This window comes from Melopsittacus undulatus, chromosome Z (assembly GCF_012275295.1).
Source record: "Melopsittacus undulatus isolate bMelUnd1 chromosome Z, bMelUnd1.mat.Z, whole genome shotgun sequence".
Taxonomy (NCBI): Eukaryota; Metazoa; Chordata; class Aves; order Psittaciformes; family Psittaculidae; genus Melopsittacus; species Melopsittacus undulatus.
In genome coordinates this window covers 3,704,932-3,730,608 of record NC_047557.1, presented here as the reverse complement: position 1 = coordinate 3,730,608, position 25,677 = coordinate 3,704,932, and the positions used below count along the sequence as shown (strand labels likewise).

At 47.7% G+C, this 25,677-nt stretch overlaps 3 long non-coding RNA genes across 4 annotated transcripts; 2 read left to right on the top strand and 1 right to left on the bottom strand.

Moving 5' to 3' along the window:
* Positions 1-6,339: 6,339 nt before the first annotated feature.
* Positions 6,340-12,137, top strand: LOC117437955 (uncharacterized). Its single transcript, XR_004550582.1, has 3 exons — positions 6,340-6,744; positions 7,641-7,796; positions 11,029-12,137. It is a non-coding gene; the product is annotated as an uncharacterized lncRNA (long non-coding RNA).
* A 3,465-nt stretch (positions 12,138-15,602) lies between these two features.
* On the bottom strand, positions 15,603-18,371 carry LOC115945890 (uncharacterized). 2 transcript variants are annotated; one of them, XR_004550593.1, is made up of 3 exons: positions 18,302-18,371; positions 16,878-17,018; positions 15,603-15,965 (listed from the first exon to the last, which is right to left on the bottom strand). It is a non-coding gene; the product is annotated as an uncharacterized lncRNA (long non-coding RNA). The 2 variants fall into 2 exon arrangements; XR_004080079.2 differs by lacking the exon at positions 18,302-18,371 and adding an exon at positions 18,043-18,255.
* LOC117437956 (uncharacterized) lies at positions 18,155-25,137 on the top strand. The gene is made up of 3 exons (XR_004550583.1): positions 18,155-18,701; positions 19,598-19,753; positions 24,029-25,137. It is a non-coding gene; the product is annotated as an uncharacterized lncRNA (long non-coding RNA).
* The last annotated feature ends 540 nt before the right edge of the window (positions 25,138-25,677 follow it).

Sequence of the window (25,677 nt, the reverse complement as noted above, 5' to 3'; positions counted from 1 at the left end):
AACCTACAAACAGGATCAACAGCATCTAGTGATGTAGCCGTCAACTGTGGCATAATCAGGCTCACCTGAAAGAGAAAGCACAAAATAATTAGGTCTGCTTATGAGAAATGCTCATTACAAGATTCTGCACAGGACGGAAACACTGGCCACCTGTGCTAAAGGGATGGAAGGCAATGGTGGATGAGGCTGAAAGAGATGTCTTGATTCTATGATTCTATGGTTTGCTGAAAAACCAAGGCCTTTCACCAAGTTCCATCACTAAAGTGTCACTGCAAATTATATAGCTCATGGTGTTGAATCAGGCAAAGGGCCAAACTGCAGAGACTGGGGGGATCCCAAGTTTGGACATCATTAAGCTCCAGATATGACTATACTCAGGGCTTTGATCAGAACTTCTCCTTAGTGAAACCTTGCCTCCAGAGTCAGACTCCAGCTTCCCAGGTTCTTTCAGGGGGGACAGGACTTCTCCTAAACCATTCTCTTTAGAGAGCTAAAGCTCATGATCTGATGGGGAAGAGCAAAAGCAGAGAGACCTGATACCAAGGAACATCATAGTGGGGTAACATGAAGCCAGAGGGCACTGCGGAAATAGTTGATTTGCTTGCACTCCTGGGTCTCAAAGAACTGAAATGACACAGACAAAACAGCCCTAACATCTGTGAGAAGAGAGCAAATCTCCTCTATTCTGATCTCTTCTCATCCCACTACAAAGATCTCTGTCCACAGCAAGGAGCAGGTGATGTTGGTCTTCTGCAGGAAACATGGTAACTAACCATGAGTCATAGAATCATAGAACCAACTAGGTTGCAAAACACCTGGTCCAGAGAAGAAGTCATCCCTTTGCACACCCACGTACTTCAAAGAGGAGCATTAAGCTCTGGAAGGTCTGCAGGGCCAATGTGGAAGGGGTCACTCAGTACACCAGTACCTCTGGGGAGATGAAGCCAGCTTCCTAAGGGCACTGCATGTTCCTTGGTACCCCACCCATGGTCCTGCAGTCCCAGCTGACTTCTCTCCCTCAACTATTGTGCAATAAAAAAGCATTGGGGATCTATGAAATCTAAGTGTCTTGACTCATTTGTCTTCTCGTTCCTGCCCTTTCCTTTCTCCAAGCAGCTTTAAGCCCAAGTCTTTTGGAATGTGCTGTCTGGTAGAGCTCAATATCATGAGCCTTTACAAATTCCCTGAAAGATAGCCATTCATCCCACATGTACATATGCACACCTCAGCCTCTGCACTTTGTGTCCATAGAATCACAGAATCATGGAAAAATTAGGATTGGAAAGGATTTTAAGATTATCTAGTTCCAACCCTCCTGCCATGGGCAGGACATCTCGCACTAAACCATGCCACCCAAGACTGCGTCCAACCTGGCCTTGAACGCTCCCAGGGATGGAGCATTCACAACTTCCTACAGCAACCTATTCCAGTGCCTCACCACCTTCACAGTAAAGAACGTCTTCCTTATATTTAACCTAAACATCCTCTGTTTAAGTCTGAAGCCATTACCCCTTGTCATATCACTACAGTCTCTAAAGAAGTGTCCCTCTCCACCATCCTTGTAGGCTCCTTTCAGGTACTGGAAGCTGCTAGGAGGTCTCTACACAGCCTTGTTATCTCCACCATGTACAGCCACAGCTTACTCAGCCTGTCTTCATATGGGAGGTGCTCCAGTTCCCTTGTTGTCCTCGTGGGCCTCCTCTGGACTAGCCCCAAAAGCTCCACGTCCTTTTTACATTGAGGACACCAGAACTGTATACAATACTCCAAGTGAGGTCTCACAGGAGCAGCGTAGAGGAGCCAGATCACCTCCTTCAAGCCTTGGTTACACATCACAGACAGCTGCAAGACACAGGTCAGCAGCAGAGGACAGACGACATGCATCGCCAATGGTATTGAAGCCCAACTAGAGAACATTGCCAGCCCTTCCATCTCACCCCCAAACCCAGAGCTGGGAGAAGAGTTATGGGACAGGAGAGCTCCAAGAACATACACCCTTCCCTCCCATGGCCACCTGCCTCTCTATACCTTCTCAAGCTGCTTTTGTGTAACCACATTTTGTTGTGGGGCACAGCTTGTTCCGCATCATCTTTATCCCTGCAGCGCTGCTCACAAAGGCGCTTGGCCTAGGAGAGCCAACAAACAGGGAAGGAGCCTGGTAGCAAGCAGTGAGTTGCTATTACAGCTCATGCAGGTAGCTCTGGAGAAAAACACAACCTCCAAACGAAGAGGCGGCCAAAGGCTGCACAAAGAGTAGAGGACAGCACACAAGGCCGCCAGTGCCCTACTGCTGCTTGAGCAAAACTGACCTCACAAGAAAAACTGCTCTTCATTTGGCATGAAAAGCTCACTGCAATCGAGTCCTTGACATATAAATCTCTTTTATGCAACCGTGCAAGGATGCTACCAGCCATGTCCCTGGTAAACTCTTCAGTTTTTCAGAGCACACTATGCAGGCTTAAATGTGACAGTCTTCCTCTGCTCCAGCTTTTGATGTAGTGTCTGCATGAGTTGCAGCAGAGGAAAACCCTCATATTTAAGACTGCGCCACCACTGTGCATGTGTGTTAGATGTGTTAAGCCATATAGTAAGAAAGTGCAGCATGTTTGCTTTACCTTCTTGGTCTTCCCTTACAGCAAATTCCTGGTTTTGTGAATTGCCTCCATTATCAGCTCCATCTGTGAAGACAACAGAGCCAGAGTCAACACATGAGTGACCACTGAAGCTCCACAATGGACTATGTGGCTTAGGAAGGAAAGAGTCACATTCCACACTCAGATAGCCTTAAGGACCTATGTCCACCTAGAGCATCTTCACAAAACCCACCTTTTATACTTCTAGTTAAGTCTCCACCTGTCTATGCAAAGGAATTCTACACATGAAATCCACCAATATATAGTACTGTCTCATCTCCATAGAATCTATGGAAATTGGGAAGGCCACTCCCTTCTGCTAGGTCCAAACTTCCCTCAGTTTTCCCTCATTTTCTCAATCCAGAAGAGGTTAAAAGGCTTGCCAATTTTAGCAAACGCTATGGACATCTGTCCTGGGTTCAGCAGTAGCAGTCATTTTTTCTCCTTCTTGGTAGCTGGTGCCTTGCAGTGGTTTTGATTTTCGGCCTGGGAACAGCGCTGACAACACTGATGTTTTTAGTTACTGCTCAAATGTTTAGTCTGACCAAAGACTTTCTGAGTCTTATGCTCTGCCAGGGAGGAGGAGAAGACGGGAGGAAGCAGAGACATGATACCTGACCCAAACTCGCCAAACAGGTATGCCTTACCACAGCACGTCATCCCCAGGATGTAACCGGGAGTTACCTGGAAGGACACTCCCTGCTCAGTCGGGCTCAGTTGACTGGTGATATCATATAATCTTCCATTGTTATTTCCCTTACCATTATTATAATTGGTGGTAGCAGTAGTAATTTGTGTTATACCTTAGTTACTGGACCGTTCTTACCTCAACCAGTGGGAGTTACATTCTTTCAATTCTTCTCCCCATCCTCCCAGGGGAAGGGCGGGGGGTGAGGGAAGAAGTGGGGAGGGAGTGAGTGAGCGAGACCGCTTGGCTGACTGGGTTTTGAAACATGACAACATCACTCAATACTACATATATGAGATACATGTATTTATGCTTTAAGAGTATTCCTGATTGAGGCTCGTGTCTCTGGAGATGAGCCCATGCAATAGCTGGCTCTAAAAGACACCCAAAGGAGAAGATGTAGAGGTGAGAAGAAGGAAGTTAGAGGTTCAGCAGCGGGGTTGCAACATACTGGAAGGAGTTTGGGACATCCTAGCAGCAGCAGGCACTGGAAGCATGCAGGGGGCTGGGACGTGTTGGGAGACATGAGCCAGGAGCCAGGATCCCTCACCAAGGATGAGGATGGATCAACACCCTGACCTTCTTCCGATGCAGATTTTACTTTTCCTTGGATTCCTCAATTTTCTTTGCTTCCTCCCAAAGGGTTTGTGCCAGCTAGATCTGACATTGTCCCACACTATCTATCTCTGCAAAGAAAAGAAAGTTTCATATGAAGACTTTGTTGTTCAAATCTACTGTTGTTGCTGACATCAAACTGTCCCCATAGTACACCTAACTTTGCAGGAACATATAAAAGCAACAGGACTGTTGAAGCGGCATCCAAGCAGCATTAGCAATGTAAGCATCATTCCTGCTGGGGGCCACCATTCAGTGTAGAGGAAACAGGTATCAAGAAATTTTTCAAGCAAGTACAGTGACATCTGCCCCTCACCCCGATGAATTCAGCCAGGTTTTAATACACAGCAACCTGAAGCAAAGAGTTGCCCCAGTTTAGCACACACTCATGCTGGGGGACACAAAAACTGACAGGAAAAAACCCTCAGGCTCATCCTGCTGAAAGTGAGCACCCATACCACAGAACAGCAGCCCAGCAAGCTCACTGAGGGATATATGCAGTGCGTGGCTCACGATTCAAGCCCCAGAGCTGTTTCAAACCCACAGCTATGAATAGTCAACTGCTTCAACAGCAGAGCCACGCTGGGGAGGTTGCCCAAGGGTCAGGGCAGCAGACAAATGTGTCTGGGGCAGAGAGTGGACTCAGCACAGGAGAGCAGAGTGACAGCCTTCGGGGTAGCGATGCTACCCACCATGGGTACATGCAAATAAAAGGACAAATTAAGGTAGCCAAAGCATCATCTTGTAGATGCTCTGATTAGAATTGTGGAATCACTTAGGATGGAAAAGGCCTTTTATTGAGTCCAACCGTTAACCCTATGCTGCCTAATCCACCACTAAACCGTGTCATGAAGTTCCACATTTGCACATCTTCTAAACACCTCTAGGGATGGTGAGTACATCACTGCCCTGGGCATCCTGTTCCAGTGCTTGACAATCCTCTCGGGGAAGAAATTGCTCCTGATATCCAATCTAAACCTCACCTGGTGCAGCCTGAGTTCATTTTCTCTTGTCTTATCACTTGGTACTTGTGAAAGGAGACAGATCACCAGCTCACAACCTCCTTTCCGGTGGCAGAATCATTGCAGTATAGGGCCTAAATCCTGGCCGGGGCCTAGGAAAGTCTGAGAAATTCAAGTGTTAAACTTGCATCATAGGACAAAGTAGCATCTGGCAGATACCACAGTTACAGGGTTGATAATACAGGAACATGTATTTACACAATTACGCCACTTCCACCCAAATCATGTACCTGGACTTGGGAAACAGAGAACATACACTACCTCAGAAGAATGTTTCACAGTGAGGATTATTAAGCTTAAGAGAGTCAGGTAGAAGTAGAGCTAGATACCCAGGGATTTAGGATTCTGTCTTCAAACAGTAATTGGGAAGATAAGTTTGTCACCAAAGGTGTAAAAATACTTCCTTTGCAGGAGTACCATCCTCATTGCTGCTTCCAGTATCAGTGGTGTCAGCTTAAGAGGGAATGAGCACGGTGCTAAACAAAGTCTGTGCTTAAGAAAAGATAAAGCCTGCCCTGTGTGGGGACAGCCTGGTCTGATTTCACGCAAGGCTCCAGACATGCCTTGCCAACAACTAAAATCATGCAACAACAACCACAAAATAAAACTTGTTCTGGAATCACAGCCATAGCTGAAACTCAGATCTGACCCTTGTTTTACAGAACAGTGGTCAATTAATTCACCAATTTGTTCTCAAAGGGCTTTGACAGCCAGGTCTTCCCAGTCATTGCTCTCCAGGGTGCAGTGTACAACATGGAACAGGTGAGGCAATGCAGGGGAACATTTCCAATTTGACACGGCTTTGAGGCAAGTTATCAAACTACTGGATTCCAAGCAGGGACACCTTCCACTAGACAAGATTGCACTAAGCCCTGTCCAGCCTGGCCTTGAACACTGCCAGGGATGGGCCGTGTCTTTTTAGATAGGTACACATCCACCGATCAAACTGCTTCAAGCAGCAGACAAACAAACGCGGGCACAAACACGGCCTGGAGCTGACACCCTCTCTGTCGCTTTAAACCCACTCAGAAATAGCCCCGAACACGGGACAAAGTGCTGAGGAACACCCCGCAGCGTGTAACAATCCCGCAAACCAATCCCCGCCGCTTTAAGCTCTCTGGACCCACCACATCCGGTAGGCGGCACATCGGACAAGGACCGGAGGAACCTAACCCGGAGCCAATCCCCTCCTTCCACCCCACACCTTGGGCATGCTCTTAGCACGGGCCTTACAGAGCGCCCTCACGGTTTCCCCTATGACCATGCTCTGCGCTCTGCGTCACCTCCGTGCCACAGCCAGAACTACTGCAGGCGGAAGCAGTGGGAGATTGACACCGCCCCCACCCCCTCCCATCCAGTCAGCAACGCGGTGGCTACGTGACGCACAGAATCACTCAGCACGGAAGGCAGACGTGGGAGCTGGAGAATGGCCGCAAACCAATCCCCGCCGCTTTAAGCTCTCTGGTCCCTCCACATCCGGGAGGGGGCAGAGTCACATCGGACAAGGACTGGAGGAACCTCCCCCGGAGCCGATCCCTGCCTTCCACCCTACAACGTGGGCCTGCTCTTGGCGCCAGCCTTGTGGAGCGCCCTCAAAGCCTCCACTGTGGCCATGCTCTGCGTCACTTACACACTGCAGCCACAGCTACTGCGGGCAGAAGCAGGAGGAGATTGACACCGCCCCCACCCCCTCCATTCCAGTCAGCAACGCGGTGACAACGTCATGCACGGAAGGACTCAGCACAGAAGGCGGATGTGGGAGCTGGAAAATGGCCGCCTGGCCTGGGTGAGGCACGTCTCCGGTCAGGAGGGGAGCAGGCTTTGGGTAGGCTCAGATATGGGAAGGCTAGACTCCTTAGTAAGGGTGTGGGGGGAGGTCGGACTACTCCGTAGGATCCTGTGGGAAGGCCAGGCCCCTCCACAAGTGTTTGAGATGAGGATCAGCACTCCAACAAGGGCCTGTGGGGGAACTGAATCCTCTATAAAGTGCTGTGTGGAGTCCAAGCTCCTCTATAGGAGCCTGGGAGGCAGCTAGGTTTCCCTGCTGAGGACCGGATGGGAGGCCAGGATCATCTCTAGCAACCTGGGAAGAATACAAACTTCTCTAAAAGGGAGTGGCCAGGCTCCCCCTAAACGGACAAACAGGGAGGAAAGGCCCATCTAGAGGAGCTTAAGAGGAGGCCGGGTTCCCTTTTACAGACATGTGAAGGGCCCAAGCTCTCATAAAATGCCCCGTGGGGGGTAGGGAAGGGCTGGGTGCTAAATAGGAGCCTGGGAGGAGGCCAAGCTCCCCTGAAAAGTCTGGCAGGAGCCTAGGAGAAGGGCAGGTTCACCTGTAGGGACCTTGGGAGGGGCCAGGCTCTCCTCTCATGCCTCAGGGGCAGGGTGGGTTGGGGATCAAGAATCCTCCACAGGAGTCTGGGAGAAGGCCAGGTGTCTCTCTAACGGTCTGTGGGGATGCCGAGGTGCTGTTAATGGAATGTGAGGTAGGAAACCAAGCCACTACTACTGAGGCTGAGGAGTGTGAGGTGTCATTTTTCTACTTGTGCCACAGCAGGACCTGGAAATGCCACTGGACCCAGGCAGTGTGTCCTGCAGTGCCTGAGGCATCTCTAAGCACAGCAGGGCTCCAGGCTCAGCCTGGGGCACCAGGCATCACTGATCCTTTTAATCCCTACTCAGGAGCTCAGCTGCCCCAGGGAGCCATCGCTGGAGCCAAGGACAAGCCCTACTGTAGCAGAAGTGATTTCAACCAGACTCCACATGGATGAGACCCTGCAGAGCTCAGTCCCTCCTTGCAGAAGACTTTGCAGTAGAGGACCTAATGATCTTGAACAGGTAATATCCACTCTCCTAGGCATTGACCTTTGGGCTTGAGAAGGCCCTTTCTTATCAACATCATCTGTCATTTATGATACCTGTAGGAAAGGTAAATTGTGCGAGGGTCAAGGCAGCGATGATCCTGATCAGGAGCCCATTGCACATTATGGAGCTGGTGTCCACTGAGAAGGCACAGGGCTCTTGTGCACTGCCAAAGTCCAGTGGGTGCAGAATGAGCTTGGCCATCTCACGCTAACAGGGGGTTTACGGACAGCTCCTGCCTGACACTGACGCACCTGCTGCTGGGCCTTGCCTGTATCTGGAAATGCAGCAAGGTGTTCTCATGTGAACTTCATTCGTGAATCATGCTGTTTTCTTGTGATGCTTTATGTATTAGTTCATAGGACCAAAAAGGAAGAGCTCTAACTCTGCCTGAAGGCAGGGTGCCCAGCTTCTGAAGGGACATAAGATTTACATGCTATCTCTATCCCTCTTCTTATTTTGTCTTATTAAAGCTGCTTTGGCCTCTCTGTCCCTAGGGGGGAAGGCAGGAGCTGTGGAACTGGTTGTCAGAGTCTCCTGTTAGGCTGTTCACTTCTGTGTTTGCCTGGGAGGAGGACAGCACCCTCTAGAGACGCCTGTGATGAAACTCAGCCTGACCCTAGGGGCCCAGGGGGAGGCTAAAGTCTTGATCTGTTCTATACCAGACCTGTCCTAGTATTGTGCAAGTAGGAAGTAAAGGTGGAGAAAATATATGCTCCTGTAGTCTTCCTCCCAGGAGAAGGATCCTGAACATCCTAGGGTGTTGTGAAGGTATAGCAGCTCCAGCCTGGACAAAAAAAGTGAGTATGACATCTTTCAGAAGAAAGATACCCGCCACCCAAGTCTCAAAACTTCACCTTAAAAGATGTATGTGAGAACTAAGACTACAGCAGCGCCCTTCAGCAAAGTATTTGTACACTTGGACTTTTAGAAATTAAAATGGACAAGCCATTCCTTGGCATGTGCACTTTGCACAGTCCACTGGAATGCAGCAGGAAAGACCTCTAAGCTCAATGTCATCTTCTCCCCACCAGGAAATACAACAAAAGCTCCAGGGACTGTTTTGCTTAGACATGCACTGATGTAACACAGATTCAACTTGAAACACATCATACAACTCCCGTTGCTCCAAAGTTAGTCATGTGGCACCAGGTTTAAATAGCTAAACTGCTTGTGCTGGTTCCCTTATCCTCCGTCCCTGTGTCATAAGGCACTGAGGAGCTTCTTTAGCAATGCTGCACATGAGCATCTGAGAGAGACCAGCAGCCCTGCAGCACATGAGCGTCTGAATCAGAGCCAGGATCATGTATATGGTAACAAAAAAAGCAAGAACTTTGAGGAGACATGGACAGAAAATGAGTTTTAGGGCTCCAGACTTGCATTAGTAACTAAGTTTGTTTCAAATGGTACACAGTCACAACAAGTCCAAGGGACTTGTTTACCAGAAGTTAATCAAATGAGGGTCTGCAGTACCTACCAGGCACGAGCTATACTGTGAACCTAAAAATCTGCAATCCCCTCATTGGAGAGGTGGTTGAAGAGCTAACCAAATTCTCCAGATCCTCAGCAACACTGCAGGGTGCAGGTTTCTGGCAGCACAGCCTCTCATTGCATAGCTGTGGTGTGCACTGCTACATCAGGCAAGATGCAAATGAGCTTCCAGTATCAGCACTTAAACCTGGAGCACATCTACAGATAAGCGAGAGACATAGTGTATTGTTGGGTCTCTTCTAAGTGAGCTCCCTGAGAGACATGGATAAACTGAAACCTAAAATTACAAGCTCAATTTCTAATAATGAAAGCCTGCAGAAAGAGGGAAAAGCTTAATCATAGAATCATAGAATAGTTAGGATTGGAAAGGACCTCAAGAGCATCTAGTTCCAACCCCCCTGCCATGGGCAGGGACACCTCACACTAAACCATATCACCCAAGGCTTCATCCAACCTGGTCTTGAACACTGCCAGGGATGGAGCATTCACTACCTCCCTGGGCAACCCATTCCAGTACCTGGGATACTTCTGCCCTAAACATAAGCCAGCATTCCCAATGCATTGTGCACACTCCCTTCAGCATATATGACTTTCTCGGTTATCTCCAGCCTCTTTCAGATGGCTGCACTTTGGAAGAACTTCAAATCAGTATCTTCTTCTGACACAGATGGCCCCTGCGTCTGGGTCCATCGCTTAGATTTCTTTTCTTCCCCCGAGTGTAAAGATGGGGTATCTATCCAAAGCAGTTTGCTGATCAGAGGCAAAGTTTTCTAATAGGCACTCTCTGAAGGTGCAAATAATTATCTGAGTCCTTAAATATATTGCTGAAATGGAGAGGTACTTCAGTTCTGTGGGGCTGCTGTGAGAAATGGGTCTCTAGGTAAAACCTTCAGTTCAGGCTAGACACAACAGTGAAGCAGCTCTTTATTACTGTTTCTGCAAAAACAGGTGTCTTAGCAAGGAGACACACACAGCAAAAGCAGAACTATGATTTCTAATGTATTTAAAGCTATTCTATTTTCACTGCATATTCGACCCATTCTACTCAGGCATTTGTATTTCGATATCCTGTTTTTCAAACTATTTTCAAATCTATTTCAAACATCTGCTTCCAATATGTAATTGTATTTACATTCACTATCTTAAGATTCTTTGGTGGAGTCCATGTTCCCACCGATGCAGGAATGGTAGTGTCCCCAGGCTGGCCACATTTGTTCCTCTTTGGCTCCCAAGCCACTCTTCCAAATCTAGCAACTGAATCCCCTCTTGTCACATCTGCCCCCAGGCCATGAATTTGGCTTATTTCCCCTCCAGCACCTGTAGTAGCAAGTGCAGTGGCATGTGCACAGGACAACACTCTTACTCCCCACATTCAGACTCTACTTTACCTTTAAACATCATCATTTTAATTTTTAAAGATTTTCCCTAAGCAAAGGTTTAGGTTCATAGGCTGTACATAGATAGTATTCTTTTTAACCACAGAGTGTATCTTTCACCTAGAGATGACAATGTATTTAACCACAGAGCGTGTCTTTTTGAATAACTATATCTCAGACCCTTTCTTTCCTTGCCTTACGAACTTAATCACAGACCTACTATTGAAAACTCTTATTATTGCAAAGCCTTACTATTGAACTTAAAGCTCTAAGATTGGAAAGTCTTAATATTGTTAAGCCCCATCCCCATTTATGCCAAAACAACACTGTTTCTCTCACAGCTGGAAATAACTGGAAACACCACCACACTGGCCAGACCATCTGCCCGGAGAACCTACAAACAGGATCAACAGCATCTAGTGATGTAGCCGTCAACTGTGGCATAATCAGGCTCACCTGAAAGAGAAAGCACAAAATAATTAGGTCTGCTTATGAGAAATGCTCATTACAAGATTCTACACAGGACGGAAACACTGGCCACCTGTGTTAAAGGGATGGAAGGCAATGGTGGATGAGGCTGAAAGAGATGTCTTGATTCTATGATTCTATGGTTTGCTGAAAAACCAAGGCCTTTCACCAAGTTCCATCACTAAAGTATCACTGCAAATTATATAGCTCATGGTGTTGAATCAGGCAAAGGGCCAAACTGCAGAGACTGGGGGGATCCCAAGTTTGGACATCATTAAGCTCCAGATATGACTATACTCAGGGCTTTGATCAGAACTTCTCCTTAGTGAAACCTTGCCTCCAGAGTCAGACTCCAGCTTCCCAGGTTCTTTCAGGGGGGACAGGACTTCTCCTAAACCATTCTCTTTAGAGAGCTAAAGCTCATGATCTGATGGGGAAGAGCAAAAGCAGAGAGACCTGATACCAAGGAACATCATAGTGGGGTAACATGAAGCCAGAGGGCACTGCGGAAATAGTTGATTTGCTTGCACTCCTGGGTCTCAAAGAACTGAAATGACACAGACAAAACAGCCCTAACATCTGTGAGAAGAGAGCAAATCTCCTCTATTCTGATCTCTTCTCATCCCACTACAAAGATCTCTGTCCACAGCAAGGAGCAGGTGATGTTGGTCTTCTGCAGGAAACATGGTAACTAACCATGAGTCATAGAATCATAGAACCAACTAGGTTGCAAAACACCTGGTCCAGAGAAGAAGTCATCCCTTTGCACACCCACGTACTTCAAAGAGGAGCATTAAGCTCTGGAAGGTCTGCAGGGCCAATGTGGAAAGGGTCACTCAGTACACCAGTACCTCTGGGGAGATGAAGCCAGCTTCCTAAGGGCACTGCATGTTCCTTGGTACCCCACCCATGGTCCTGCAGTCCCAGCTGACTTCTCTACCTCAACTATTGTGCAATAAAAAAGCATTGGGGATCTATGAAATCTAAGTGTCTTGACTCATTTGTCTTCTCGTTCCTGCCCTTTCCTTTCTCCAAGCAGCTTTAAGCCCAAGTCTTCTGAAATGTGCTTTCTGGTAGAGCTCAATATCATGAGCCTTTACAAATTCCCTGAAAGATAGCCATTCATCCCACATGTACATATGCACACCTCAGCCTCTGCACTTTGTGTCCATAGAATCACAGAATCATGGAAAAATTAGGATTGGAAAGGATCTTAAGATTATCTAGTTCCAACCCTCCTGCCATGGGCAGGACACCTCGCACTAAACCATGCCACCCAAGACTGCGTCCAACCTGGCCTTGAACGCTCCCAGGGATGGAGCATTCACAACTTCCTTCAGCAACCCATTCCAGTGCCTCACCACCTTCACAGTAAAGAACGTCTCCCTTATATTTAACCTAAACTTCCTCTGTTTAAGTCTGAAGCCATTACCCCTTGTCATATCACTACAGTCTCTAAAGAAGTGTCCCCTCTCCACCATCCTTGTAGGCTCCTTTCAGGTACTGGAAGCTGCTAGGAGATCTCCATGCAGCCTTGTTATCTCCACCATGTACAGCCACACCTTTCTCAGCCTGTCTTCATATGGAGGTGCTCCAGTTCCCTTGTTGTCCTCGTGGGCCTCCTCTGGACTAGCCCCAAAAGCTCCACGTCCTTTTTACGTTGAGGACACCAGAACTGCACACAACACTCCAAGTGAGGTCTCACAGGAGCAGAGTAGAGGAGCCAGATCACCTCCTTCAAGCCTTGGTTACACATCACAGACAGCTGCAAGACACAGGTCAGCAGCAGAGCAGCATCACAGTCCTCTCGCTACCAGCTCTGGACTTCCCTAGCACTTGCTAGAAGTCCTGGCTAGATCATTTTGCTATGAGACAGACTCCTTTAGACTGATCCATCCCCTCCGAGGGGTTCCCATGCTACCACGTGTGATACATGGTGAAGGGCTGCTGGCACACTAGGTTCACATGCAGATGGACTCACCCAGCTTGCATCCCCAGTGTGCCAGTGCCTTTTGCTGGAAAATCATTTAAAGGCCTTCAGAGTTTCAGGGTCAGCTAGGTGGCGCCGTGCCTGAAGGACACACTGCCCTTAAGTCACTGAGTGAAGTGAGCACGGCTGCTCAGGATAATGGCAACCACAAATGTGCAAGCAGGTTAGTGGGTAAAAAAGTCACTGCTTTGATTCTGTTACTTTCAAAAGGTAGTGGAAGGAAAAATAAAAACAAAAAAACAATTGTGGAAACCTTGAAGTGGGGCGACCTTCAATGCAGAAGGGACGCCTAAGGCACATGAAGGGTTAGGTGCAACACGTCCTGCTGCTTCACAGCCAGGGTAACAGAGAGAAGGCAGATCTGTGTCATCCCAGACCTCTGCAGCAAGTAGCAGACATCCGGAGGACCACACTGCCACCTGAATCTGGTGGGAACTGCTGCCTTTGAGAGTAAACACACTTTCATCTCATTAACATTGATTAAAAAGACCCTTTGCTAGAAGGCAGCACATGAAACCTGAATTGGCCGGGGTGTCAGGGAGAAAGCAGCAGTAATGTCTGAGCTCAGCTGTGGATGTGCACTGCAAGGAAATGCAGAGCTGTGCAGCAAGGTGGAGGGTCATGCCACAGGGAAACGGTGAGAAACGGTAAATGGGGTGTGAAGCCATGGCATGGCTCTCAAGTGAGCTCCACCTCTGGTATGTTGGGCATGAGTTTCTGAGGAGCCAGCCCTGACCAAACACCTGGACCTTGCTCAAGAGCCACGCCATGGCTTCACACACCTTGCCCCAGGAAAGAATTCCCTCAGCCTCCAAACCCTGCATTTCCACACTCATCAGAGTCTTCCGGAGATGATTTCGTCTGAGCCAGATTGAGGAACAGCTGCCAAAACTGGGAGAGAGAAGAAAGCTACAGGACAGAGGACATGCATCGCCAATGGTATTGAAGCCCAACTAGAGAACATTGCCAGCCCTTCCATCTCACCCCCAAACCCAGAGCTGGGAGAAGAGTTATGGGGCAGGAGAGCTCCAAGAACATACACCCTTCCCTCCCATGGCCACCTGCCTCTCTATACCTTCTCAAGCTGCTTTTGTGTAACCACATTTTGTTGTGGGGCACAGCTTGTTCCGCATCATCCTTATCCCTGCAGCACTGCTCACAAAGGCGCTTGGCCTAGGAGAGCCAACAAATAGGGAAGGAGCCTGGTAGCAAGCAGTGACCAGCCATGTCCCTGGTAAACACTTCAGTTTTTCAGAGCACACTATGCAGGCTTAAATGTGACAGTCTTCCTCTGCTCCAGCTTTTGATGTAGTGTCTGCATGAGTTGCAGCAGAGGAAAACCCTCATATTTAAGACTGCACCACCAATGTGCATGTGTGTTAGATGTGTTAAGCCATATAGTAAGAAAGTGCAGCATGTTTGCTTTACCTTCTTGGTCTTCCCTTACAGCAAATTCCTGGTTTTGTGAATTGCCTCCATTATCAGCTCCATCTGTGAAGACAACAGAGCCAGAGTCAACACATGAGTGACCACTGAAGCTCCACGATGGACTATGTGGCTTAGGAAGGAAAGAGTCACATTCCACACTCAGATAGCCTTAAGGACCTATGTCCACCTAGAGCATCTTCACAAAACCCACCTTGTATACTTCTAGTTAAGTCTCCACCTGTCTATGCAAAGGAATTCTACACATGAAATCCACCAATATATAGTACTGTCTCATCTCCATAGAATCTATGGAAATTGGGAAGGCCACTCCCTTCTGCTAGGTCCAAACTTCCTTCAGTTTTCCCTCATTTTCTCAATCCAGAAGAGGTTAAAAGGCTTGCCAATTTTAGCAAACGCTATGGACATCTGTCCTGGGTTCAGCAGTAGCAGTCATTTTTTCTCCTTCTTGGTAGTTGGTGCCTTGCAGTGGTTTTGATTTTCGGCCTGGGAACAGCGCTGACAACACTGATGTTTTTAGTTACTGCTCAAATGTTTAGTCTGACCAAAGACTTTCTGAGTCTTATGCTCTGCCAGGGAGGAGGAGAAGACGGGAGGAAGCAGAGACATGATACCTGACCCAAACTCGCCAAACAGGTATGCCTTACCACAGCACGTCATCCCCAGGATGTAACCGGGAGTTACCTGGAAGGACACTCCCTGCTCAGTCCGGCTCAGTTGGCTGGTGATATCGTATTCTCTTCCATTGTTATTTCCCTTATCATTATTATAATTGGTGGTAGCAGTAGTGATTTCTGTTATACCTTAGTTACTGGACCGTTCTTACCTCAACCAGTGGGAGTTACATTCTTTCGATTCTTCTCCCCATCCTCCCAGGGGCAGGGCGGGGGGTGAGGGAAGAAGTGCAGAGGGAGTGCGTGAGCGAGACTGCTTGGCTGACTGGGTTTTGAAACATGACAACATCACTCAATACTACATATATGAGATACATGTATTTATGCTTTAAGAATATTCCTGATTGAGGCTCGTGTCTCTGGAGATGAGCCCATGCAATAGCTGGCTCTAATAGACACCCAAAGGAGAAGATGTAGAGGTGAGAAGAAGGAAGTTAGAGGTTCAGCAGCGGGGTTGCAACATACTGGAAGGAGTTTGGGACATCCTAGCAGCAGCAGGCACTGGAAGCATGCAGGGGGCTAGGACATGTTGGGAGACATGAGCCAGGAGCCAGGATCCATCACCAAGGATGAGGATGGATCAACACCCTGACCTTCTTCCAATGCAGATTTTACTTTTCCTTGGATTCCTCAATTTTCTTTGCTTCCTCCCGAAGGGTTTGTGCCAGCTAGGTCTGACATTGTCCCACACTCTCTATCTCTGCAAAGAAAAGAAAGTTTCATATGAAGACTTTGTTGTTCAAATCTACTGTTGTTGCTGACATCAAACTGTCCCCATAGTACACCTAACTTTGCAGGAACATATAAAAGCAACAGGACTGTTGAAGCGGCATCCAAGCAGCATTAGCAATGTAAGCATCATTCCTGCTGGGGGCCACCATTCAGTGTAAAGGAAACAGGTATCAAGAAATTTTTCAAGCAAGTACAGTCACATCTGCACCTCACCCCAGTCAATTCAGCCAGGTTTTAATACACAGCAACCTGAAGCAAAGAGTTGCCCCAGTTTAGCACACACTCATGCTGGGGGACACAAAAACTGACAGGAAAAAACCCTCAGGCTCATCCTGCTGAAAGTGAGCACCCATACCACAGAACAGCAGCCCAGCAAGCTCACTGAGGGATATACGCAATGTGTGGCTCACGATTCAAGCCCCAGAGCTGTTTCAAACCCACAGCTATGAATAGTCAACTGCTTCAACAGCAGAGCCACGCTGGGGAGGTTGCCCAAGGGTCAGGGCAGCAGACAAATGTGTCTGGGGCAGAGAGTGGACTCAGCACAGGAGAGCAGAGTGACAGCCTTCGGGGTAGCGATGCTACCCACCATGGGTACATGCAAATAAAAGGACAAATTAAGGTAGCCAAAGCATCATCTTGTAGATGCTCTGATTAGAATTGTGGAAACACTTAGGATAGAAAAGGCCTTTTATTGAGTCCAACCATTAACCCTATGCTGCCTAATCCACCACTAAACCGTGTCATGAAGTTCCACATTTGCACGTCTTCTAAACACCTCTAGGGATGGTGAGTGCATCACTGCCCTGGGCATCCTGTTCCAGTGCTTGACAATCCTCTCGGGGAAGAAATTGCTCCTGATATCCAATCTAAACCTCACCTGGTGCAGCCTGAGTTCATTTTCTCTTGTCTTATCACTTGGTACTTGTGAAAGGAGACAGATCACCAGCTCACAACCTCCTTTCCGGTGGCAGAATCATTGCAGTATAGGGCCTAAATCCTGGCCAGGGCCTAGGAAAGTCTGAGAAATTCAAGTGTTAAACTTGCATCATAGGACAAAGTAGCATCTGGCAGATACCACAGTTACAGGGTAGATAATACAGGAACATGTATTTACACAATTACGCCACTTCCACCCAAATCATGTACCTGGACTTGGGAAACAGAGAACATACACTACCTCAGAAGAATGTTTCACAGTGAGGATTATTAAGCTTAAGAGTGTCAGGTAGAAGTAGAGCTAGATACCCAGGGATTTAGGATTCTGTCTTCAAACAGTAATTGGGAAGATAAGTTTGTCACCAAAGATGTAAAAATACTTCCTTTGCAGGAGTACCATCCTCATTGCTGCATCCAGTATCAGTGGTGTCAGCTTAAGAGGGAATGAGCACGGTGCTAACAAAGTCTGTGCTTAAGAAAAGATAAAGCCTGCCCTGTGTAGGGACAGTCTGGTCTGATCTCATGCATGGCTCCAGACATGCCTTGCCAACAACTAAAATCATGCAACAACAACCACAAAATAAAACTTGTTCTGGAATCACAGCCATAGCTGAAACTCAGATCTGACCCTTGTTTTACAGAACAGTGGTCAATTAATTCACCAATTTGTTCTCAAAGGGCTTTGACAGCCAGGACTTCCCAGTCATTTTTCTCCAGGGTGCAGTGTACAACATGGAACAGGTGAGGCAATGCAGGGGAACATTTCCAATTTGACACGGCTTTGAGGCAAGTTATCAAACTACTGGATTCCAAGCAGGGACACCTTCCACTAGACAAGATTGCACTAAGCCCTGTCCAGCCTGGCCTTGAACACTGCCAGGGATAGGCCGCGTCTTTTTAGATAGGTACACATCCACCGATCAAACTGCTTCAAGCAGCAGACAAACAAACGCGGGCACAAACACGGCCTGGAGCTGACACCCTCTCTGTCGCTTTAAACCCACTCAGAAATAGCCCCGAACACGGGACAAAGTGCTGAGGAACACCCCGCAGCGTGTAACAATCCCGCAAACCAATCCCTGCCGCTTTAAGCTCTCTGGACCCACCACATCCGGTAGGCGGCACATCGGACAAGGACCGGAGGAACCTAACCCGGAGCCAATCCCCGCCTTCCACCCCACACCTTGGGCATGCTCTTAGCACGGGCCTTACAGAGCGCCCTCACGGTTTCCCCTATGACCATGCTCTGCGCTCTGCGTCACCTCCGTGCCACAGCCAGAACTACTGCAGGCGGAAGCAGTGGGAGATTGACACCGCCCCCACCCCCTCCCTTCCAGTCAGCAACGCGGTGGCTACGTGACGCACAGAATCACTCAGCACGGAAGGCAGACGTGGGAGCTGGAGAATGGCCGCAAACCAATCCCCGCCGCTTTAAGCTCTCTGGTCCCTCCACATCCGGGAGGGGGCAGAGTCACATCGGACAAGGACCGGAAGAACCTCCCCCGGAGCCGATCCCTGCCTTCCACCCTACAACGTGGGCCTGCTCTTGGCGCCAGCCTTGTGGAGCGCCCTCAAAGCCTCCACTGTGGCCATGCTCTGCGTCACTTACACACTGCAGCCACAGCTACTGCGGGCAGAAGCAGGAGGAGATTGACACCGCCCCCACCCCCTCCATTCCAGTCAGCAACGCGGTGACAACGTCATGCACGGAAGGACTCAGCACAGAAGGCGGATGTGGGAGCTGGAAAATGGCCGCCTGGCCTGGGTGAGGCGGGTCTCCGGTCAGGAGGGGAGCGGGCTTTGGGTAGGCTCAGATATGGGAAGGCTAGACTCCTTAGTAAGGGTGTGGGGGGAGGTTGGACTACTCCATAGGATCCTGTGGGAAGGCCAGGCCCCTCCACAAGTGTTTGAGATGAGGATCAGCACTCCAACAAGGGCCTGTGGGGGAACTGAATCCTCTATAAAGTGCTATGTGGAGTCCAAGTTCCTCTATAGGAGCCTGGGAGGGAGCTTGGTTTCCCTGCTGAGGACCGGATGGGAGGCCAGGATCATCTCTAGCAACCTGGGAAGAATACAAACTTCTCTAAAAGGGAGTGGCCAGGCTCCCCCTAAACGGACAAACAGGGAGGAAAGGCCCATCTAGAGGAGCTTAAGAGGAGGCCGGGTTCCCTTTTACAGACATGTGAAGGGCCCAAGCTCTCATAAAATGCCCCGTGGGGGGTAGGGAGGGGCTGGGTGCTAAATAGGAGCCTGGGAGGAGGCCAAGCTCCCCTGAAAAGTCTGGCAGGAGCCTAGGAGAAGGGCAGGTTCACCTGTAGGGACCTTGGGAGGGGCCAGGCTCTCCTCTCATGCCTCAGGGGCAGGGTGGGTTGGGGATCAAGAATCCTCCACAGGAGTCTGGGAGAAGGCCAGGTGTCTCTCTAACGGTCTGTGGGGATGCCGAGGTGCTGTTAATGGAATGTGAGGTAGGAAACCAAGCCACTACTACTGAGGCTGAGGAGTGTGAGGTGTCATTTTTCTACTTGTGCCACAGCAGGACCTGGAAATGCCACTGGACCCGGGCAGTGTGTCCTGCAGTGCCTGAGGCATCTCTAAGCACAGCAGGGCTCCAGGCTCAGCCTGGGGCACCAGGCATCACTGAACCTTTTAATCCCTACTCAGGAGCTCAGCTGCCCCAGGGAGCCATCGCTGGAGCCAAGGACAAGCCCCACTGTAGCAGAAGTGATTTCAACCAGACTCCACATGGATGAGACCCTGCAGAGCTCAGTCCCTCCTTGCAGAAGACTTTGCAGTAGAGGACCTAATGATCTTGAACAGGTAATATCCACTCTCCTAGGCATTGACCTTTGGGCTTGAGAAGGCCCTTTATTATCAACATCATCTGTCATTTATGATACCTGTAGGAAAGGTAAATTGTGCGAGGGTCAAGGCAGAGATGATCCTGATCAGGAGCCCATTGCACATTAGGGAGCTGGTGTCCACTGAGAAGGCACAGGGCTCTTGTGCACTGCCCAAGTCCAGTGGGTGCAGAATGAGCTTGGCCATCTCACGCTAACAGGGGGTTTACGGACAGCTCCTGCCTGACACTGACGCACCAGCTGCTGGGCCTTGCCTGTATCTGGAAATGCAGCAAGGTGTTCTCATGTGAACTTCATTCGTGAATCATGCTGTTTTCTTGTGATGCTTTATGTATTAGTTCATAGGACCAAAAAGGAAGAGCTCTAACTCTGCCTGAAGGCAGGGTGCCCAGCTTCTGAAGGGACATAAGATTTACATGCTATCTCTATCCCTCTTCTTATTTTGTCTTATTAAAGCTGCTTTGGCCTCTCTGTCCCTAGGGGGGAAGGCAGGAGCTGTGGAACTGCTTATCAGGGTCTCTTGTTAGGCTGTTCACTTCTGTGTTTGCCTGGGAGGAGGACAGCCCCCTCTAGAGACGCCTGTGATGAAAATCAGCCTGACTCTAGGGGCCCAGGGGGAGGCTGAAGTCTTGATCTGTTTTATACCAGACCTGTCCTAATATTGTGCAAGTAGGAAGTAAAGGTGGAGAAAATATATGCTCCTGTAGTCTTCCTCCCAGGAGAAGGATCCTGAACATCCTAGTGTGTTTTGAAGGTATAGCAGCTCCAGCCTGGACAAAAAAAGTGAGTATGACATCTTCCAGAAGAAAGATAGCCACCACGCAAGTCTCAAAACTTCACCTTAATAGATGTATGTGAGAACTAAGACTACAGCAGGGCCCTTCAGCAAAGTATTTGTACACTTGGACTTTCAGAAATTAAAATGGACAAGCCATTCCTTGGCATGTGCACTTTGCACAGTCCACTGGAATGCAGCAGGAAAGACCTCTAAGCTCAATGTCATCTTCTCCCCACCAGGAAATACAACAAAAGCTCCAGGGACTGTTTTGCTTAGACATGCACTGATGTAACACAGATTCAACTTGAAACACATCATACAACTCCCGTTGCTCCAAAGTTAGTCATGTGGCACCAGGTTTAAATAGCTAAACTGCTTGTGCTGGTTCCCTTATCCTCCGTCCCTGTGTCATAAGGCACTGAGGAGCTTCTTTAGCAATGCTGCACATGAGCATCTGAGAGAGACCAGCAGCCCTGCAGCACATGAGCGTCTGAATCAGAGCCAGGATTATGTATATGGTAACAAAAAAAGCAAGAACTTTGAGGGGACATGGACAGAAAATGAGTTTTAGGGCTCCAGACTTGCATTAGTAACTAAGTTTGTTTCAAATGGTACACAGTCACAACAAGTCCAAGGGACTTGTTTACCAGAAGTTAATCAAATGAGGGTCTGCAGTACCTACCAGGCACGAGCTATACCGTGAACCTAAAAATCTGCAATCCCCTCATTGGAGAGGTGGTTGAAGAGCTAACCAAATTCTCCAGATCCTCAGCAACACTGCAGGGTGCAGGTTTCTGGCAGCACAGCCTCTCATTGCATAGCTGTGGTGTGCACTGCTACATCAGGCAAGATGCAAATGAGCTTCCAGTATCAGCACTTAAACCTGGAGCACATCTACAGATAAGTGAGAGACATAGTGTATTGTTGGTGCTTTTCTGAGATCCCTGAAAGACATGCCCAAACTGAAATCTAAATCACAAGCTTAATTGCAATTAGTGAAAGCCTGCAGAAACAGGGAAAAGCTTAATCATAGAATCATAGAATAGTTAGGATTGGAAAGGACCTCAAGAGCATCTAGTTCCAACCCCCCTGCCATGGGCAGGGACACCTCACACTAAACCATATCACCCAAGGCTTCATCCAACCTGGTCTTGAACACTGCCAGGGATGGAGCATTCACTACCTCCCTGTGCAACCCATTCCAGTACCTGGGATACTTCTGCCCTAAACATAAGCCAGCATTCCCAATGCATTGTGCACACTCCCTTCAGCATATATGACTTTCTCGGTTATCTCCAGCCTCTTTCAGATGGCTGCACTTTGGAAGAACTTCAAATCAGTATCTTCTTCTGACACAGATGGCCCCTGCGTCTGGGTCCATCGCTTAGATTCCTTTTCTTCCCCCGAGTGTAAAGATGGGGTATCTATCCAAAGCAGTTTGCTGATCAGAGGCAAAGTTTTCTAATAGGCACTCTCTGAAGGTGCAAATAATTATCTGAGTCCTTAAATATATTGCTGAAATGGAGAGGTACTTCAGTTCTGTGGGGCTGCTGTGAGAAATGGGTCTCTAGGTAAAACCTTCAGTTCAGGCTAGACACAACAGTGAAGCAGCTCTTTATTACTGTTTCTGCAAAAACAGGTGTCTTAGCAAGGAGACACACACAGCAAAAGCAGAACTATGATTTCTATTTAAATTCCGTCCACAAGTTCCCTCCCTGGTTTCCTCATTGGTAGGGTTCTCCAAGGTTTAAAGCCTATTGAGTGCTTATAATATATATGCTAACTGTCCCACCTCTGTTTACACCTCCCCTTACTCGACTTTGTACGCTCCTTCCTCTTATTTATTAACCACATCGTTATTAACCACATAATCCTATTCCGGTTCGATTTCATAACTCCCTGGCAGACATGCTGTACCCAAAACATACTATTTAACCGGCTTGCACTGGCTCTGTTTGTACATGGAGAATATTCTTTATAACCACAGTGAGTATCTTTTGTCTAGAGATGACAATGGCTTTAACCACAGAGTGTGTCTTTTGGAGTTACTAGAACTCAAACCTTTTGTTTTGTTCCCTCAATAACTTAGCCCCAGCCCCAGTATTGAAACCTCTTAATATTGCAAAGCCTTAATAATTGATCTTACAGCTCTAATATTGGAAAGCCTTAATATTGCAAAGCCCCATTCCCAGTTAGGGGAAAACAACACCGTTTCTCTCACAATTCCCCCTTCCTCTTACTTATACTAGTTTTGGTTTTCACACTTTCTTTAAAGAATTGCCCCATATGTCACTTCCAGTCTGGATAACATTATTTCATGTTTTTGATCTAAAGATAAGTTGTTCCAGTCATCTTAATTATTTTTTTTTCTCTAAAGCATTTTATCAGAGTAGAGTGGTGGCCCCATGAGCATCTGTTTGGACCGTGCTGTTTCAAGACGATGTTGTACAGGTCTCTCTATATACGGAATTATGTAGCACCTAATAGCTGTTAATACACCTGCTACTACAATTAGAGAAGTAAAAACTGATATCACCATTCCTCTCCATTTTCCACACCAGGATCCCAACCATCCTGTTAATGAAATATCTGTTCTCGAATTTTCAGCCAATTCTTCTACCAAGGTAGTGAGGCCTTGTAAGGCTCTGGTTAGGGTTCCATCTGGTCTTGTATTATTTGGAATAAATGTGCAACACGTATTCCCTAGCATCATGCATACTCCTCCTTTTTCTGCTAATGTATCCAAAGCTATTCTATTTTCACTGCATATTTGACCCATTCTACTCAGGCATTTGTATTTCGATATCCTGTTTTTCAAACTATTTTCAAATCTATTTCAAACATCTGCTTCCAATATTTAATTGTATTTACATTCACTATCTTAAGATTCTTTGGTGGAGTCCATGTTCCCACCGATGCAGGAATGGTACTGTCCCCAGGCTGGCCACATTTGTTCCTCTTTGGCTCCCAAGCCACTATTCCAAATCTAGCAACTGAATCCTCTCTTGTCACATCTGCCCCCAGGCCATGAATTTGGCTTATTTCCCCTCCAGCACCCGTAGTAGCAAGTGCAGTAGCATGTGCCCAGGACAACACTCTTACTCCCCACATTCAGACTGTATTTTACCTTTAAACATCATCATTTTAATTTTTAAAGATTTTCCCTAAGCAAAGGTTTAGGTTCATAGGCTGTACATAGATAGTATTCTTTTTAACCACAGAGTGTATCTTTCACCTAGAGATGACAATGTCTTTAAACAAAGACCATGTATTTTTAAATAACTATATCTCAGACCCTTTCTTTCCTTGCCTTACGAACTTAATCACAGACCTACTATTGAAAACTCTTATTATTGCAAAGCCTTACTATTGAACTTAAAGCTCTAAGATTGGAAAGTCTTAATATTGTTAAGCCCCATCCCCATTTATGCCAAAACAACACTGTTTCTCTCACAGCTGGAAATAACTGGAAACACCACCACACTGGCCAGACCATCTGCCCGGAGAACCTACAAACAGGATCAACAGCATCTAGTGATGTAGCCGTCAACTGTGGCATAATCAGGCTCACCTGAAAGAGAAAGCACAAAATAATTAGGTCTGCTTATGAGAAATGCTCATTACAAGATTCTGCACAGGACGGAAACACTGGCCACCTGTGTTAAAGGGATGGAAGGCAATGGTGGACGAGGCTGAAAGAGATGTCTTGATTCTATGATTCTATGGTTTGCTGAAAAACCAAGGCCTTTCACCAAGTTCCATCACTAAAGTGTCACTGCAAATTATATAGCTCATGGTGTTGAATCAGGCAAAGGGCCAAACTGCAGAGACTGGGGGGATCCCAAGTTTGGACATCATTAAGCTCCAGATATGACTATACTCAGGGCTTTGATCAGAACTTCTCCTTAGTGAAACCTTGCCTCCAGAGTCAGACTCCAGCTTCCCAGGTTCTTTCAGGGGGGACAGGACTTCTCCTAAACCATTCTCTTTAGAGAGCTAAAGCTCATGATCTGATGGGGAAGAGCAAAAGCAGAGAGACCTGATACCAAGGAACATCATAGTGGGGTAACATGAAGCCAGAGGGCACTGCAGAAATAGTTGATCCATTCACACTCCTGGGTCTCAAAGAACTGAAATGACACAGACAAAACAGCCCTAACATCTGTGAGAAGAGAGCAAATCTCCTCTATTCTGATCTCTTCTCATCCCACTGCAAAGATCTCTGTCCACAGCAAGGAGCAGGTGATGTTGGTCTTCTGCAGGAAACATGGTAACTAACCATGAGTCATAGAATCATAGAACCAACTAGGTTGCAAAACACCTGGTCCAGAGAAGAAGTCATCCCTTTGCACACCCACGTACTTCAAAGATGAGCATTAAGTTCTGGAAGGTCTGCAGGGCCAATGTGGAAGGGGTCACTCAGTACACCAGTACCTCTGGGGAGATGAAGCCAGCTTCCTAAGGGCACTGCATGTTCCTTGGTACCCCACCCATGGTCCTGCAGTCCCAGCTGACTTCTCTCCCTCAACTATTGTGCAATAAAAAAGCATTGGGGATCTATGAAATCTAAGTGTCTTGACTCATTTGTCTTCTCGTTCCTGCCCTTTCCTTTCTCCAAGCAGCTTTAAGCCCAAGTCTTTTGGAATGTGCTTTCTGGTAGAGCTCAATATCATGAGCCTTTACAAATTCCCTGAAAGATAGCCATTCATCCCACATGTACATATGCACACCTCAGCCTCTGCACTTTGTGTCCATAGAATCACAGAATCATGGAAAAATTAGGATTGGAAAGGATCTTAAGATTATCTAGTTCCAACCCTCCTGCCATGGGCAGGACATCTCGCACTAAACCATGCCACCCAAGACTGCGTCCAACCTGGCCTTGAACGCTCCCAGGGATGGAGCATTCACAACTTCCTTCAGCAACCCATTCCAGTGCCTCACCACCTTCACAGTAAAGAACTTCTCCCTTATATTTAACCTAAACTTCCTCTGTTTAAGTCTGAAGCCATTACCCCTTGTCATATCACTACAGTCTCTAAAGAAGTGTCCCTCTCCACCATCCTTGTAGGCTCCTTTCAGGTACTGGAAGCTGCTAGGAGGTC